General features: G+C 52.4%; 1 protein-coding gene across 3 annotated transcripts in view; it reads right to left on the reverse strand.

Annotated features, from left to right (window-relative positions):
* Nucleotides 1-12783, reverse strand: part of CCDC120 (coiled-coil domain containing 120) — a 352506-nt gene that overhangs the window by 150312 nt on the left and 189411 nt on the right. For all 3 annotated transcript variants that reach the window (XM_085629697.1, XM_085629696.1, XM_085629698.1), the window contains exon 2: nucleotides 10999-11087. The gene's annotated coding sequence lies outside the window, so the exon portion shown is untranslated. The remainder of the gene's footprint in view (nucleotides 1-10998; nucleotides 11088-12783) is intronic.

Consider the following 12783-nt stretch of genomic DNA (forward strand, 5'->3'; position numbering starts at 1 on the left):
TGTAACTATTCCCCATTTGGGTGGCGTTGTGGGTCTGGCCGGAGCAGCTACGCAACAAAGTAGTGGTGTTCTGGTCTGATAACATGGCAGTGGTGGAGTGCATAAACAACCAGTCAGCAAAATGTAAAATGACCTTGCGTTTGATTAAGGAGATCGTATTGAGATGCCTCCAGTTGAATCTTCAGTCTTGGGCGAAACATGTCCCGGGGGTGTTGAACCATGCTGCTGACGCTCTATCTCGTTTCAAGATGCAGGTTTTCAGAGCTCATCTCCCGGGAGCAGCACCATGCCCAACACCTTTTCCCCGAACAGCCCTGGCAGATTGGTGCCCACACTTACCAGACTTGGTGGCAGCGAGCCTAGCGCCAGGAACAAGAAAGGCATACGAAGGGGCGTTTGGGGCATATTGTAATTTCTTAAAAGATCAGGGTGGGACACATTGGTCTGATTCGGCCGGGGTGTGCTGTTACTTGCAAGCCCTGCGGGACGAGGGGAAGTCGGTAGGGGTGGCTAGGAGACACATAGCAGCAATTTCATTCTTTGCACAGATGGGCGGCAGGCCGGACCCTACGCAGTCATTCATAGTGCGCAAGGCATTGAAGGGTTGGCAGCGGTTACAGGGGTCTGCGCCGGATACTAGACGCCAGATAGGTTTGACTACCTTGACAGCAGTCATGGCAGCGTTCGATCAGATTTGCGACAATGTCTCGGAATGCTTGTTATTCAGGGCAGCCTTTACTTTGGCTTTCTATGGGGCCTTTCGAATAGGGAAATTGGTGGCCAAGAACAAAAGGGACCTGGGGGGTGGCTTACAGCTGGGTGACATTCACTTCCATAACGGGGCATTGCAGGTTACAATCCGGCGTTCGAAGACAGATCAGTAGGGAAAAGGCCAGGTAGTGTTTCTCAGACGGGCACCGGGCAATCCCTGCTGCCCAGTTTTTCATGTGGAGGATTTCCTGCCATACAGACCGAGTAGTAGGGGGGGGGGGGACATTACTAATGCATACGGCGGGGGATCCACTGACAAAGTTCCAATTTAAACGAGTTTTAGATAAGGCAATAGGCAGGGCGGGATTGGACCCCGGTAGTTTTGGGACACATTCCTTCAGGATTGGTGCCGCCACCGAGGCGGTTGCGCAGGGTCTTGGGGAGGAGGCTGTGCGTAGGGTTGGGCGGTGGGCCTCCAATTGCTTCAGGCGTTATGTGCATGTGGATATGTTGTGATGCCACTCTTTTCTTGTTCTACTACCAGTTCCCTCGGCCTGCCACGCAGGAAGAGAGACGGAGACATCCCACCAAGAGCGTGGCACAGTCAAGACGACGAGGATTTCCCCGAAGGCACAGCGGGAACGTCATGCATGTGTTTTTGGTCATTCTTATGTGTCCCGGTTAGGCAGTTTTTTCAGGGCAGGCGATGGGGCAGCGCTCGCAAAGCGGTTAGGTGTCAGGGTTTCCTTTTTCGGTGAAGGCTCTCAATCACTCTGCCCAGAGGATCAATAACAAAATAGACAAACTGTTTAGGACCCCCAGATTGCAAGTAATTGCTCATGGATGCATTAGGGGGGACATGTGCTATGTGCAAGACGGGGTGCACCCGTCACGCTTGGGTAAGGAGTTATTCCTGGGCAACATTTTAGCTTGGTTGGAGGGTTTTCATTGGTAAGTATGATCTTGGGTTTGGAGGGGGGGGGGCCCGATAGTCGGTCTACTATGCAGGCCTGTGCGGTAAGGTCATAGGTTGGACAGACTAAATTGACTCATCTTTTGGGGAGTCTTATTACGTGGGCCGCCCAGAGGGGAGGGACATTTGGCTCTCACCAGACTCCAGGGGCAGTTCAACCGGTTGGTTGGAACGGTGTGGGGACAAGGGGGGGGGTTACGCTTTCCATTGGCTGGTTGGCCACCCCGCACGCGGGCGTAAGTAAGCTGCGCTGTCTGCATGGCCCCTTTATGGAGTAAGTCCTGAACGTTTGGGGGTAAGTACTTCCGGGTCAGCTGGGCCTCCTGCACATGCGCATCCCGGTTGGGGTGCGCAGGACAATTCGGTGTAAAGGGGGAGGGGCCAGCGTTTTGACCTTGCCGTAGGCCCAGAGGAATACGCAGAAATGTGATCAGCAATGTTTTAGACTAGGATAGGAACATTTATGTATTAGAGTTTTGTTAAAGCTAGGATTGAGGCAAATGTACCGAATCCTGTGTCTTGTCATTTCTGCGTTTTTGTATTTATGAATATAACTTGTTTTGTTTGTTAATAAATACAATCGGGGGTCAACGACCCCCTATTCCAAACAAGAAGGTTATCTTGGTTTTTGTCACAGTCAGGGGAGGAGGGGGGCGGTAGGCCGTACCAGACCATATACTATTCCCATCACCCGGATGTCCCTTTACGCTATATCAACATGCCACGGTGGGCGCTATACGGCTATCCCCTGCGCCAGTGTGGCACTGCAGGGCCCCTGCCATGCGCTTCTTTTCGGCCAGCATGACCAGAGAGCGCTGGTCTCAAAACAAGTGGTGGCCGCAGACATGTCACTCTCTGCGAAAAGATGAAACTTTTCACTCGGGCCCCCGCTCCCAGCTGGCACTCGCTGCCCCCCACTCCCCCCTCCAGCGGTGCCCAGCTGCTAGCCTTTCACCAGGGACGTCTGGACACCTGTTGGCAGAGAGGAGGGACTGCGAGGGTAGGCAGCACTAGGGCGTAGTGGGAGCATTAACAAGCATTGGCATAGCCAATAGGTCTCGCCATTGGGACCTTAGGTGTGTAGCCATGCAACAGATGCATAACTAAATACTTATAAGGTCCCAAAAACGAGACCTATTGGCTATGCCCCGTTTCCGGCCTTGAAGGGAAACCGACCCCTTGGATAGGACAGTCCGGGCCAGACCCTGTGAGGGATTACTATGCTGGGCTGTGACCACCCCCGAACCTGGACAGTAATCGGTTACTTTGGAACTGTGGCACTATTGAGAGATGAGGCACACTGCACGGCCCTGGTGCGTGAGGGAACAGCTGCACTGTGGAGAGCTGAGGCACACTGCGCTGCCCTGGTGCAGTGAGGGAAGAGCTACATTTGAGAGCTGCTACACTGCACTGCCCGGAGCAGTGAAGGAACTTCTGCATTGTGGTGTTCTGAGGCACACTGCACGGCCCTGGTGCAGTGAGGGAACAGCTGCATTGGAGAGCCGATACACTGCACTGCCCGGTGCAGTGAAGGAACTTCTGCACTGTGGTGTGCTGAGGCACACTGCACTGTCCTGCCCTGGTGCAGTGAGGGACCAGCTGCACTGTGGAGAGCTGAGGCACACTGTACTGTCGCACTGCCCCTCCGTGGAGGAGACCACCCACCCTTCAGTGCACTGCAAGTCTGGTGCAGTGAAGGAACTGCTTCCCTGGCCCGGTGCATTGGGGGGGGGGGGGGGGGGGCGGAGTTGCCCTCTGTGCGCAGGGCTAGCCCCATTCTTCAGTAAACGAGGGGGGGGGGCTGTCGGGGGTGTGGTGCTATCGTGCTGCCTTGAGAGGGGGCTGCTATAGACCGGTGGCAGAGAGGCTGAAACGCGCCTAGAGGCCTGGACCTGGTGCTCTAGAAGCGTGCTGTGAGACCAAAATCTGAGTGTCCCGGCGCTTACACCTCAGCCCAGCGAACTTTTCCACTGCCTCGAGCAACCCCCGGCCGCTCCCTGCTGGCTGCCGGCCCGCCAGATGTTGCTCTTCCCGCTCCCACGGGCTTCAAAGCCCAAACATCTGTTTGTGTCCATCTAAGAACACAGCCTGAAAACCGGGGCGGGGGTCCGTGTGGAGGTCTGGCGGCATCCCCCCCCCCACACACACACACCTTCACAGTCCTGAAGTGACACTTACTGACACAGCTGACACCCACCCTCACACACACCTTTAGTTACTCAATGTCACAGCTGACCCCCCCCCCACCTCACACACCTATGACGTTTCCCCCAGTGACACGGCTGACTGACCCTCACACTTTCTCACAGCCCTGAAGTGACTAAGCGACGGTGCTCAGTTACCGCATCGGATATGTAGAGCCCGACACATCTCGACGGATACCTCACATAGTTTGGTGCCGCTGCACAGCCACGCATCAGGTGCCCAGCCTCCAAGAGTGCACTTAAGCCAGTACATGGCACACATCCGGCACAGCGCAGGTATGCCGCATAACTGGACATCACCGTGCTCGCAAAACACAACTTACCCCCACAACAGAACACCTCGAGACAGAATCCACACCCAACACAACTCAGACGTGCACCTGACTGGCTCCAAACAGCACTCCTTCACCACCTGCCGAGCACACACCTCCACCTGCTGGGCAGTGCACGTGCCCCAAGTGAAGAGTCTCGGTAGCCATTGGGCAACCTGGCAATGCGGCATGGGGCAGTGTGGCAGGTCAGTATGTGGGGTAGCTGTGTGTGCACTGCTTAATTTGTGGAAAAACAAATGCCAGGGCCCGCGTCAGGCGGCCACTGCAGCTTGCACCAAACACTGCCCCTGCCAGCGGTGCCAATGACAGTACCAACACTACTAACCATCAACACTCCTACAAGGGTGACAATTCAGACTATTCCAGGCCCTAAACCTTTAACAATTGCTTTGCCGGAATTAATATTCGTTTTCAATCTATAAGGAATTAATAAACAACGGTTGTTGTGTTCATCTCTCAATTACACAGACAGCGCCACCATGTGGCAGACTGTCACAAAAGCTGATGTTGACAATTGGTGGCAGTGCTGAGAACCGGAAACCACCGCCTCAAATTAAGCACTGTGTGTATGGCCTGTTCTGTGAGGTCACGGTGCTGGTTGTGCCTGCATCTGGCCATCTTTATAGAATGACTAGGAGGCAACGCCAGGTGGCACTACGCTTGCGGTGGTAGGTTGCAAGGGGCACACAGAGCACAGCCTAAGAATGGATGTCTCACATGGCGTGCATGGAGCTGCCTTACCTCAGATCTGGTGTTCAGGGGCAGGGAGTGCAGTTTTAATGTGTAAATAAGTCCACTTCCACCGACCCACCGGGTTGCTGTGCACACCTTGCCCAAGTTCCTCGCTCTCCACCCTTCTCCTGCTTTTAGTAGTCTGGTCACCAAAAGCATCAGTGAGTGCGGAGTGCTAAACCCCACCTGAAGCTTCCGCAGTGCCAGACTGGCTGCATCTTAGAGGGGGGGGGGGGTTCACCGGTTTCAAAGCACTGCCTGTCCCTGCCATAAATTGATCACATATTCCAATCCAGAATAAGGTGATGCAGTCACCTAAAGACCTGGGGCAGGGGCATGGGAGGACAGTACTAAAAAAAAGTGGGGGCACGAGTAAGCAAGGCAGGGCAGGCCCACAGACCACCCTAAGTGTTGCAGTGCCAGCATCCTGGCACAATGAAAGTCCGAAAGGGAACTTTTCTGCACTGTTTCCGGGTCAGAGGGCATTCGTAGCAGCGGCGGGTCACGCATGTGCAAGTACTTCCATGTCTGCACGGCACGTGCAATGGACCCCGCCCCCTTAGTGTGTGCGCTGCGCGTGTAGTACACGCCTCATTGGGTGTCCACTACACGTACAGTGTGTGCACCCCTGCCAGGGGCTCCCCTTTCAAACTCATCTCACAAATCTATTTAACAGATTTACCCTAAGTCCACAAAGCGCCCTTTAAGTAAAGTTCTACTTTCATGCCAACTTTGGCGGAGATCTGTTCAGCAGGATTTGCTGTGGCGGCCACCAAACATCCCTATGGGAACTAAAATGACGGGAGGTATCCTTTTCCCCTCCAATTTCCCCACCGCTTTTTACTTTTTTCTCCAACTGTTAAGTGGCCAAAGTTTACCCTAAATAAAAAACGCCTTTTTAATATAAAGTGTGGCAGCCCCTCCCCTGCTGAAGAGGATGTGGCCTAATGGCTAGGGCAGTCGAGCTGGGAAACCGGGTTCGAGTCTCGGCAGGGACGCTCAACATTCTGTGATTCTGGGCAAATCACTTAATCTCCTCCTACCTATAATAAAAAATAATAATAATTAATGTGTCTGTCTGTAACATAACCGGTGCTCATGTAAAGCGCTTTGTTACCTCCGGGTCTAGTTCGCGCTATAAAACTACATAAACACACACAATGGCATAGCGACTTGCGCATCAATATATCACGTTCAAGCTCTGCTACCCGGGCGGGGGTTGTGCGCACTGCACAGTTCATGCCCTCTGCTCAAACCTCGCGCCCCCTGGTGGCCCCCGGGCACCACTGGAGCGCCTCCTGCGCCCCTTAGCGGTCCCACATGAAACCCAGTCCGAAGGGGTCCGGACAGCCAGGAGCTTCACAGGGGGCGGCAGGGCCTGGGAGGCGTGAAGCCCCCACAGCTCCCAGGCCCAGCTGGGGGCTGGAAGGGCGAGAACAACATCTGATGTCGCACCCCGAGGCGGCGTGTGAACCGCTAAACAAACTGCACTCAAGGTACAGCACCGTGAACATTCCTGGAAGACGAAATGTGGAGCATTCCTGAGGGGGGTGTGCGACAATAAGTGGCGGCTCCTCTGCCAAGGCGGAGGAGCGCCGCCTCACTGCTTTTAAGCAGAGTCACTAAAGGAAAAATACAACGATAATAACTTAGTTATTTTATTTTTTCCTTGTTGCAGCAGCTTTGATAACTACCAATATTCCCAAAATAATAATGAGAAATTAGCATAAATACAATTTTGGCAACATTATGTATGAGAAACATGAAAATAAACAAGCACTGTCAAAATCAAATGTCTGGCTGTAGTTGTCATGCTTTTGTTTTTCTCTACGTGGTTTTTCTTGACATTTACATAAATGTTACTGTTGTGCAAACTGCTGGGCCCGAACCAACGTGACAAAGACATTGGCTAAAAGCAAAATGTTTAGTTTCAAAATGCGCACTTTTGCACAACAGTCCCTGGAAATGAAGGAAGCTACCTTGAGTTGCAGATGTGCTCCCTGTGAAAGGGCAGAACGCAGTCACTCGCAGTATAAAATATATACACACACACACACACACACACACACACACTTGTGATAAAAACAAAAGACCTTGGCTAACACCAGACGCAATGATAGTGCCAATCATTACAGAAAGTCACAAGTGCAGCCGCGCTACATGGCCTCGCATTAGTGCGGATCTATTACTTTCGTGAATTCACAAGTATTTACAAAAGTAGGCCTGGAAACCTTACTCCGTTGTGAACTGCACTTTTGCGCGAGCGAATACGCACGTGTTGGTTTGCTCATGCGAGAATCTGCTGAGCGTTTGCGAGTTCACTTTCCCTACAACCCCTTCTTTCCCTACCCTAGAAAAAGTTATACTTCTGCCCTCGTCAGGAGTACATTTACGTGACCCGGTGCAGAAAGATTAGAGAAGAGCCGGTCGAAACCCATAAACATGCAATTTTGGAGGGGTGTGCAGACTCAAAAGGATACTCCAGCCTTGGAACTGCCACTTCTCGCTACTTCCAGCTCAAGTATGTAGAGCTGTGGAAAGCTGGACTAACTGGGGCACTGCTAGAACACACCCTGCGATAATACGAGTCGCGCCGTATTCAGAGAGGCGATTGCCAGAGCTCCCATTCAATGAGAACGCTGCCATATTTTGTCACCTCACTGCATAACACCCAAGGGACAAGTGGATTTTTGTATTTTTTTACAAGATGGAGTAGATTTTGAAGCATCCCATCTCGGGGATAAGCAGATATTTTAGAAAATTCCACACCCCTGCGGACGCCAAAATAGACTAACCTTCAGAAGGGCCAAGTTACAGGCATTAAATCCAGACTCTGGCGCAAAACGGTGATTGCACGTGAATCTGGATTCAGAGTTGTGCAAAATTTGTGCACAGAGCGGTGATCTTCCCAGTACAAATTCAAAGTAGGTGTTACAGGAGGAATCTACAAGGAAGGAACACAATGAAACGAGGGCAAAACCTATGCGCCATGTTATCCCTCATTCCCACCTGCAAATCTTGGAAATTTAAGGTAAAATGGTCTGAGTAAAAAACAAAAGCTGCACATGGAGAGATTTTGCTGGTCCAGAATTATGAGAGACTTGAAATAGCGGCCTCCATATCGGAATTCCAAGTGGAGCGAAACTGTACTCCCCGATTACAAAGTTGAATCTGTGCGACAGCTTTGAGGGTCAACGTCGCCTTACAATGAAGAGGCTACAGGAGGGCTTTGATTGCAGATGGATACCTCGAAGGTGGATCCCGCCAAATCCCAAAAGCGGTGGCATTACAAAAGAGAAACCTCCGATCAATAACGCCCCCCCCCTCCCAAAGTCTGAAAATGTCCCCCTCTTAAACCCTGCACGCCCCAAAGTTCCTTCTCAAAACAGACATGCAAGCTTTTGAGTATATTGAGATGGCTAGCTTTTGAGTATATTGAGATGGCTAGCTTTTGAACATATGGAGATGGCTAGCTTTTGAATAGATTGAGATGGCTAGCTTTTGAATAGATTGAGATGGCTAGGGACTGGACAGCCAGCCACCATCAAGAATTCAGAAGAGAAATAAAGACCTGTCTGTCGCCGCTATCTGGACCTCCAGGAAACTCCCTCATGGCTTTTAATGTGCTGCTTACCCGCTCCTAGTGCCTACAACCACATGTGTAAGATGCACATACATGTCACTGTGCAGCGTGTGGAGCGCACGCTGAACCTCACGCAGGAAACCAAAGCTCAACACAAAGTCATGTCACTTCAACCAGCACCGTCTTCCATGCAAGCACTATTGTGGTAGTGATTACTCACTGGACTGCATCAACAAAAGGTACGAAAGCACTACAGACATAGTACAGCACATTACAGTCCTTCAACCCCTGAGGCCCTCACCATCCTGCCTCCCCCCCCCCGAAGATATGGCTAGACAGGGTAACCTCCCTCTTTGAAGAGCACCGTACCTGTGGGATATTTACTAAAATGGGGTCCCTTGAGGCCTGCGAGGAAGTAACTTCTGTATTCAGTTTTAGCTCACATTTTACTCCCAGGAGCACCCAGGTCTGTATCGGACACTGATCAATGCAACGCAAGGGTGCCGGCAGTGCTTAATTTGAGCCAGTGGTTTCCAGGGCTCGGCACCAGCACTTAATTGTGAACACGGCCACTTGTGACAGTCTGCCACAAGGTGGTGCTGTCTGGCTAATTTGGAGATGCCCAAAACAAAAAGTTAGTCATTTATGTATATCTAATTAGTAATTATGATTTGCCACCCAAGCCATTCTAATAGCTTTGGGGGAAATAGTCCGGATTGTCACACTTCCATGAGTGTGATGGTTCGGAGTTGTGTTGTGACTATCATAGACAGCGTGGCAGGGGTAATGTTTGCTGCAGGTTGCAGCGGCCTCCTGACGAGAGCCCCAGCACTTATGTTTTTTTACAAATTGAGCACTGTCGGGGTATTAAAGGGTGAAACACAGAGCTGGTGAAGGCCCAGAGTGAGGAATCCTACCCAGAACCCAACAAGTAGGCTCTTTCTAAACTATTAGAGAGTAACACCTGTGCAGATGTGTTTCCATGCGCTACTCCACCCTGGCAGTTGTAGGGAGTCTGGTGTAGGTTTCTACTTCCTCCTACAGGCGCTTCACGCACATGGAAATACATCCTCAGATGCGCAAAGGAGGCAGGTCCAAGGTAACATACAGCGCGTTGCGTCACTCGGAGCGCAGGTGTGGGAGGTTCACCTAGTTACCGTAGACGCCTCTTCACCTGGAAAAGCGGAGGCCAAAGTATGGCGTGTGGGGAGAAGGGACAGCGCTTAGAAGCTGCTAGAGTCTGAAGTGCAGAGCTGGGGGGGTCCAGGCTAGAGGCCAGGCATGGGTAACACCTGGACTGCGCGCAGTCTGGTTAAACACGCAGGTGGGTACCTGAAACAAGTTACTGCAGGTCGGAGACAGATGATGGGTGGGAAACAGCGCAGGGCGCTAGAAAGATACTATCTCATCAAGTCCACAGGGGGGGGGGGGGGATTTCTAAAAAGTGCAACATTACCCTGGGAATTCAGCAATAATCCATGATTTGTTAAATTGTCCAACTTTCATCTCAAGCGCCGCCCTGTGCCCTCGGCCCTCCCACAGCCACCATCAATATATTCAACAATTCAAGTTTATTCCATCCCCGAGGTCACAAGGTTTGGGGCCAGCCTAAACATGCTCTTGGGACTACTCTGTAATCAGCCCTTACAAGACCATCGTCCTGGGGTCCCCACCTGACTTGGGTTACCTGTCCAGCGCCTTGAAACCAGAGTGACACTACCTACAAACCTGAGCATTCATTAGGGGTCTCCCAAAGGGGCGAGGCCAAGCGAGATCAGAGCGGCAGATCACCTGGGCACAGTACCATGGCATGATGGCGTGGCTGGCACCCCCGTGTCCATGGCAGCTGTTTTGGGCCGGGGACCACACTGCATTAGTTACCTGCCTAAAAACAGAAGCATTCTTTAGAGGGCAGGCACACAAGGCGCTAGGTCGGCGACATCAGGCCAGCAGGGCACCCAGGCACAGTACCAGGGAGGGATGGAAGCAGCTGACCCCCCCCCCCCCTCTCACTCTTTAAGCAGCTCAAATCCCTTTGTCAGCTCCAAATTCCCCTTTTTTCGCAGCCAGCGAGGATGTTGGCGCCGGTGCCCTCCCCTCACACCACAGGGCTGCCTTCAGCCCTCCCGGTGGCTGGCTCTATGTCTCAAACGCACAGTAACACACACCGTCAGGGGTCACTACATGCCCGAGGCCTACCTGAGGCCCAGGTGAGCACAGTGCAGTGCAATGCAGGAGGCTTCAGACCGGAGGCCGTGGGAATGAAACACGTCACGCCATGACGTCACGTAGAACCTAGACCCCCTCAGCCATCCCGGACCGTAGGGCTTTGCCTCAGACCTGTTGACTTTCCACGGCCAAGAATGGGCGCACTTCAACTCCAACTAGACAAGACACGTGTTCAGCACATCACACACTTTTTAAGGCGTCGCCCATCTTAATGTGTGCCGAGGAGCCCCTTACCTGCCGCTCCTGCGTCGCTTCAGGGTTCCTGGCACCTCCTTCGGTGCCCCGTTCCTTGCCCAGGGGCTGCGGCCCGTGACCGGCGGGGTCTGAAAGGCAACGAGAAGCACAAATCATGTGTAATGTTTGTTTGTGCACTAGTGATGGCGCGAGCTCGTTAACTGGCTCTCCTTAAACTTGGGTCCCTGCCAGTGCTAACTGTTCCGCCGTTTCCGTCCCCCCTTTACGTAGACATCATATCATCCTCTCCACGGGACACGCGAGACTGTTCACTGCACACACATGTAGCACAGCAGAGACATGCCACAGAGCAGCGAGTTCACGCGATCACAACCGCAATGTCCACGCACGCACCACCGCACATGAACGCACAGAAGCGACAAGGGACAAATATTGAATTAACCGCTATTCCAGCAGCACAGACAGCACAAACAAGACAGAACTGCACCACCGGAGGGGGGGGGGGGGGGGGGGGGGGGGGGGGGACGGCTCCGTCTGCCACGGCCCTAAAGTCTCAGACACCCCCCCCCCCCGCACAAACCTACAACATATGCGGCAACCGAGGCCTGGAAGTAAAGAAGGGTTAGTGGGGGTTGCAGCTGGCACCCCGGCTTGGCTCGGGGCACCCCGGGCACTGTCCTGCTCCCCAGGGTCTCGGGGGTCATGAGGTTTTGGTCAGGAAAAGACTGTAAACCGAGCCCCCATTCTTTTTTGGCGCCCCCCTCCCCCGACCTCCTTCTCCATGAATCCCCTCACTGCCCCTCTCCAGCAGTGCACCTCATCTCTCTGTAGCCCCTCTCGGACATACATTTCATTTTTCATAGCGCTACTCGAGGTTCACTCAAAATCAGTTCTGTGATCTGCATGGCACACGTTCTTACAGATGTATCCACACACATTTGTACTTGGTTAACCCCCCCCCCCCCCCAAACAGAGATTTACGGCCTCCAAGGTCCTGCTAATATTACCCCCCCCCCTCCCAAAAAGGTACACAATGCCACAGTGCACACCCCTGCGTGCACAGGCACACGAGACGTGGCACATGGTCACAGTGGTCTACGCAGAGCCGGCAGCATCTGCAAGCTCTATTTAAAAGCCGCCATGGGCACTAGCAGGGGGCAAAATCGCAGGTAACCAGGGCCGGACTGGCCATTTATTCCACCGGGCATTTCCTGGAGGGTGGGTAAGGGGGGGTTGCGGACTTGCTGCTATGGTTCGCAGTACATGCCCAGAAGCTGAACTCAGAAACCATCAAACAGCGCAGGCATTGAGAAGGTATGGCTGGGCCCCCGGCTTTCATCTTCCCCTTAGTCCTACCCCATTTTCATCCCTTTATTTTATATATCAGTGCAAGTCAACACTTGAGTGGCAGGCTCCTAGTTTATGTCAACAGGTTCATTCATTCATCAGTACAGAGCCTAAGTGTCCGATTATAAGTCAACAGCAAGGGTAAAGTCCAATTGTATATATGTTTTCTCTTTCAGAATTCTCAAGTGTGAGTAAGTCATCCAGTCCTGAGGGACAGTGTGCACAGGAAAAGGTACATCAAAGACCATGTAAAAGGCAGGGTTTGCCCAAGTCAAAGAGGGTGGGTGATAAGAGCGAGAGCAGTAGCTAATCACCAGAATTAGTAATGAGGTAGCATCATGTTGCATTAACTTTTAGAGAACTTGAACTCTGAGCAACGAAATACTCCCCCTGAGGAGTTTTGCAAATGAATCCTTAAGACCTTCCCATTTCTTTTCTACTCATTATATGAAGCAACTCCACTGTCTCTTTAAAATG

This window comes from Triturus cristatus, chromosome 10 (genome assembly GCF_964204655.1).
Source record: "Triturus cristatus chromosome 10, aTriCri1.1, whole genome shotgun sequence".
Taxonomy (NCBI): Eukaryota; Metazoa; Chordata; class Amphibia; order Caudata; family Salamandridae; genus Triturus; species Triturus cristatus.